A 5,292-nucleotide genomic window follows, 5' to 3' on the forward strand; every position below is an offset into this window, starting at 1 on the left:
TTGCATTAGGGAAAAGATTCCACCTGTGACTTCGTTGCGAGTTGTCCGTTTCTTATATTGAATACATACCAGAAAAGCTGGTTTTGGCCCTGGGGCAAGTTGTCKTGAGTCTCGCCTTCCCCTGCAGCTGCTCTTGCGTTGCTGCAGCTGCTTTCCAGGCGGAGGGGGCCTGACCAGGCAGCAGTAGCCCTGCTGCYGTCCCCGCAGTGGAGGAGCAGAGGGAAGGCTCGTCCTTCCTCCAGGTCCTTACYGTTGCTATTCCTAGGAAAAACTGCTGCTGAGTTTTCAGATCTGAATTTGTAATCTGGAGTCCAGCGCGCTCTCTGTGGCTCTCTCTTGCAGACTGAGACGGGGSTGGGTATGCAGCAGGTACCGTTCCTCTCGGCTTGGCCGCCTGGTGCAAGCCCCAGGTCGGTGCCGGTGTTTGAGGAACACAGATTGCTTTGTGTTTCCTCCCTAGGAATAAAGCTCCCACTTCCTCTCCACTGGTATGAGCAGCACTTGTGCAACTGTATTTCCTTGAGAGCTCTAACAGTGTTAGCTCTTCTAGTGTATCCAATCTTATATAGAGGGGTTTTGGAGCTCTCCTAGAGAATTACAGTGACCAAATTCTTTTAAAATTGGATTTCTTGGTCTAAGAAGATACTTGTCAACTGTGCTGTGAAAAAGTATTCCCGGAGTGGGATTACATTTCGTTCTTCATGGCATTAAGGACTATTTCCCTTAGTCCTGTGAGGAACTGGTGAGAAACTACCAACATATTCTGATAGCATATAAATACTTTCTCAAAACTGAAAGAATGCTAGTTCAGAACACAGGATTTCTGCAGTGTTGGCCCTAGATCTTGATTCCTTACTTTTTAGTTTTTTGTTTGCATTTGATTTACTTGTCTGTCATCTTTTTTCTYTCTYTTCTTTTTGGGCAGTAGGCTTACATTTTAACGGACCGAATGAGCATTTGGCTAGAATAAGAAAAGTGCTAATTCCCTGGGGAAGAAGTGTGCTGCCAGTATCACTCTTGGCTCTGGTTCAGCAGCCACAGAGGAAAGTCTTTTCCAGATTTGGAGTTAGTTCTGTGAGGAAGCTGCATTCATAAGCTATTAGAAAAGTCAAACAAAACAAGACCTCTATGCTTGTTGCCACCTTTTTACCTGAAGATGTAGGCTAGTTTTTTTTGTTTGTTTGTTTGTTTGTTTGTTTTTGTTTTGGTTTTTTTCCACCAGGTAAATACCATAGCCCCTACTTTTTGGAAAGAAAACAGTCAAAATACTAATAAGAACTTTACTGAAGGTCACAAAATGAGACTTAAAGGCTGGTCACAGATCTCCTTGCTCCCAGGGTGGGCTTCCTCTCACTTAACTGCAGATGCCGAAAGAGCAGACAAATGAATTAATTGTTACCGACTCCCTGGGGAGAGAAGCAGGCACTTCCAGGGAACAGTTTATTTGACCTGTTTTAGATGTCTGTTTAGGATGACATGAATTGTACATTAGGTGTGTCTGTTTCTTCCCACTGATGGAGAGCCTTGGGTAATAAGCTCAGATGTAGTTTTTACATTGCAGATGGCTAAATTTAGGTGAGAGAATCCATCTCTAGTTACTGCCCTAAGGAGCAAACTGGCTTCCCTCACATAGTAGGGTGGATTTGGAAACTTTTTCCGTGCCTCATTTGACCTGACATCAGACAGCTTGAGTCACTGGTTCCAGGAGTCGTGTCAGAGGAGTAAAGAAGTCACTTCTCCCCATAGGTATTTGCTGTCTGCAACTGAATAGATAATTTCTTTTGTTTAAGAGCATTAGTGATGAGAAAGCACTCAGTTCACAGTGTAATGCTGATAAAACAAAGCCTGGCATCATTAATGATCAGCACAGTAAAATTCAATTACCTACTCATTCGCTKGACTGCTGTGTTAGAAGCAAATTTCACATTGTTCATTCTTCTTTGCTGTTGTCAACAACAAATGACAAATGGGAGAGAAGGAGTGAAGGTTTTACTGTAATGTGTATTTGTAGGTGTAAAGCGTACACTACAGCTTCTTAACAGAGCAGGGTAAGGAAYAGCCACAGTGAGAATCATGGGAAGCATAAAAATGCAAAGAAGCAGTGCCTCATACAAGGGAGATGATTTAAAATTTGTTATTGAAAAAATTTTTCCCTTAATTGGGCAGCCTTGGAATGAATGTACAGGAAGCAAACTGTTATACTTTGTACTACCTGTCATTAAGAGAAGCTGAACAGGAAGGTTTACACTTTCCAAAGTGAGTTGCATGCACTCCTTGGGTACCTATTGTCAGGTAAAGAGGGGAGGAAGGAAACTGGGAAGGAGCAGGGAGGAATCAGAAAAGAATGTGAACAGGGAAGAAAAAGGGTGAGGGAAATCCTCTGCAGTCAGAACTGCTGTGAAAGGTCTATAATTTAATCCTAGTAGGTAAATGGCTTAAAATAGAGATAGACAGTAAACAACAGAGTTGTTACTGCAGCTTAGCCTGTTACTGCTCATTGCGAACCACGAGTGTGCTGCAAATCCTTTGCAATTTGAAGTCATGTGAGCCCCTAAGCCACCGTAAATAAAATTGAAGCTAACAAATTTTATTCACCTTGCTTTGAAAATCCAGAAAGCTATTGTTTTATGGTCTAGTCTTTGAAAACACCTTCTGTAATTAGAAAATTAACTTTCAATTTTTGTTATTAGGTATGGAAGAATCCTGAACTGTACTATTATTTCTGAGAGCTATAWCTTAGCAAATCCTTTAAGATTTTAAGAATGAAAATATTTGAAAAATCTTTTYCTCCTATTTTTTCGTATTAYGTAGACGGAAAGAAAACCCACATCTACTAAGCTTATACCTTTCTGACAAACCCTTCCAGAACTGCCCTTATTTTATTTATAATAATCGTATATATAAAGTTATATATAATATATAAAAATATGATAAATTACATTTTTATAAAATTAACTCTGTCTTTGTTACTGTAAGAAGGTCTCCTACTCTTTCTTCTTGCATATTTTTTATTTTCAGTCTTAGCTAAGCCAACATAAAAACCTGTCACTGCCARCCAGGTACTTCAGTGCTCCCAGTTTCCTACTCCCAGCTAGACAGTCTCYCGCTATCTGCTGTGCTAGCTCTGGCCCTCATCTCCCTCCCCAGAGAGCCAGTTCAGCCTGCTAAATTGGAGGAGGAAGATCTGCAGTCTATTTGCTGTATTAGTTTGTGACAAGTGCCAAAGCTGATGGAAGGGAAGTAGTGGCAGCATGTGGCTGGGAGGAGGGGATGGGAAAAGAACAGGGCTTAATRGGAGCAGGACTGTCCTTTCTGCTGGCAATTAATTGCTAGATCAGCCAAATTCAACCTGCAAAACCTCACCTTTATTTATTCCCCTCTCTGACTTCTCTCTGTGGTACATGTTATTATGTTTTGCTCTCCTTTCCTTTAACTACTCTGTTCCTTCTAAGCTCTGCATCTCTCCCTTTCTCCCTTGGCTGGTCTTCTTCCTCTTCCTCTTCCTCTTCCTCTTCCTCTTCTTCTTCTTCTTCTTCTTCTTCTTCTTCTTCTTCTTCTTCTTCTTCTTCTTCTTTAATAGCTTCAAGTTGTAGAGCTCTGATCTCCTTTTCTTCATACATTTCTTTTGACTGTTTACTGAAACATATCCCCTCACATTTTAATCCTAACCTTCTAACCTTTTCTAATGTTTTACATTTCCTTTTGCATTGACCACTGTCAGAAGATATGGCTAAAACAAAGCTATAGTGCCCAAGGGTAGAAATATTATAAGCCTCTCCCAAATCTTGTTAGTYCGCTTTCTGTTGCTTTCTGTGGTCAAATGTTACACCTGTAGAGCAGAGGAAAAACAACTGAAATCAAAGTATATGATACCATGTAGAATTCTCAGGTTGAAATGAGCTCTTTGTAATAAATAAAAAGCAGAGCTTCAGAAATATTTCCCACATTTCTCTGAAGAAGGGAGAATCAGGCACTTGGCTCTTTTTTTTTTTTACTTTTTTTTTATTATTATTATTTGCCAGCATGCTTTGAGATCCTGGTGATTGGAAAAACTTGAAATGTCRGGTTTCTCTCTGTTGGGCACTGCTTTCCAATACATGCACTGCAACTGTTCAAATACCTACCCTGCCTCATTTGCCGGGAAGGGGAGTAGTACCGCTTGTTCACCCAAGAGACAAAAATGGACTTCATTGATAAATGCAGAAAATTCCATTCTGTGTCTCCACCAAGGTTAACTGATAGTTACCTCCCTAACTGTGGGAACTCTTAAAGGTCTTCTCCTCTGCAACAGGAATTAAGGCAGAAGATCTGTAACTGGAAGCTAGTTGGGTACAGCACATGATCATTAGCACACATAAAAACATTGGCTGAACTAGTTTGTCTTTGCAGCATGTATTTTGAATTATTTTACAAAGYTATTTTCTGAAAAACAACTTTTTTGCAAGGGCTGTATATTACCTTTGATTATACATAGTGCAATGCACTGGTAACACTTGCCTAAACTGTGGGTCTGAAACAGTAAAATTCATTGATTTCATACACCTGAAACAGCAGCGTAATAAGGCAACTTCCGCAGAGAGGAACTCAGAGTAACTGGGAAAGTTACTCTTGCAGCAAACATTTTGGTAAAGCTTTCAAAAGTGATTAAAAAGATGCAAGACGGCTCRGGAAGTCATCTAGTCTGACCCCGGCTGAAGGACAGGTCACCCTACTTAGGTCATTCCTGACTGAAGTTTGTTTATGGGTTTTTTTAAACACTTCCATTGACGGAGATGCCATTAGCTTCCCAGGCAGATCAAGGAGAAGTCACTTACAACGCGGTAGAATACAGAACAGGAGAATATAGAGTAGAATATGGTAGAACGGTGSTAGTAGAAGAGTAGGATAGCAGTGTAATGGATAGTAGTAGACTACTACTGTAGTGCAGCAGTGAAATATATGGAATTGTAACACAGCAGAAGACAGTTTCCCATCGGGGCTTGTTGCGTCTTCCACAGTTCTGTAAACGTCCCTCCATGGCGTAACCCACGCGTCTGCGGTAGCGTTTCGTTCCCCAGAGCCTGCGCGTTCACGGAGCCTGAGCCGGCCCTCGCAAGTCACGCGGCATAAAGATGTGCTTTAGGGGGGGAAAAAACAAATAGAAGCGGGAAGGGGGGTTATTTGCTCCTCTGCCCTGAACCTTTAGGTTTTATTTCTCCGCGCTGCCTGGCTGCGGTGGGGAGGGGGAGCGGAGCCTGCTGGAGCCGCCGGGAGCGGGAGCCGCAGCGCGGCCGGGCGCGGGGCACCCCGCGG

This window comes from Rhea americana, unplaced genomic scaffold (genome assembly GCF_003343005.1).
Source record: "Rhea americana isolate MKP2758 unplaced genomic scaffold, rheAme1 scaffold_7, whole genome shotgun sequence".
Lineage (NCBI taxonomy): Eukaryota > Metazoa > Chordata > Aves > Rheiformes > Rheidae > Rhea > Rhea americana.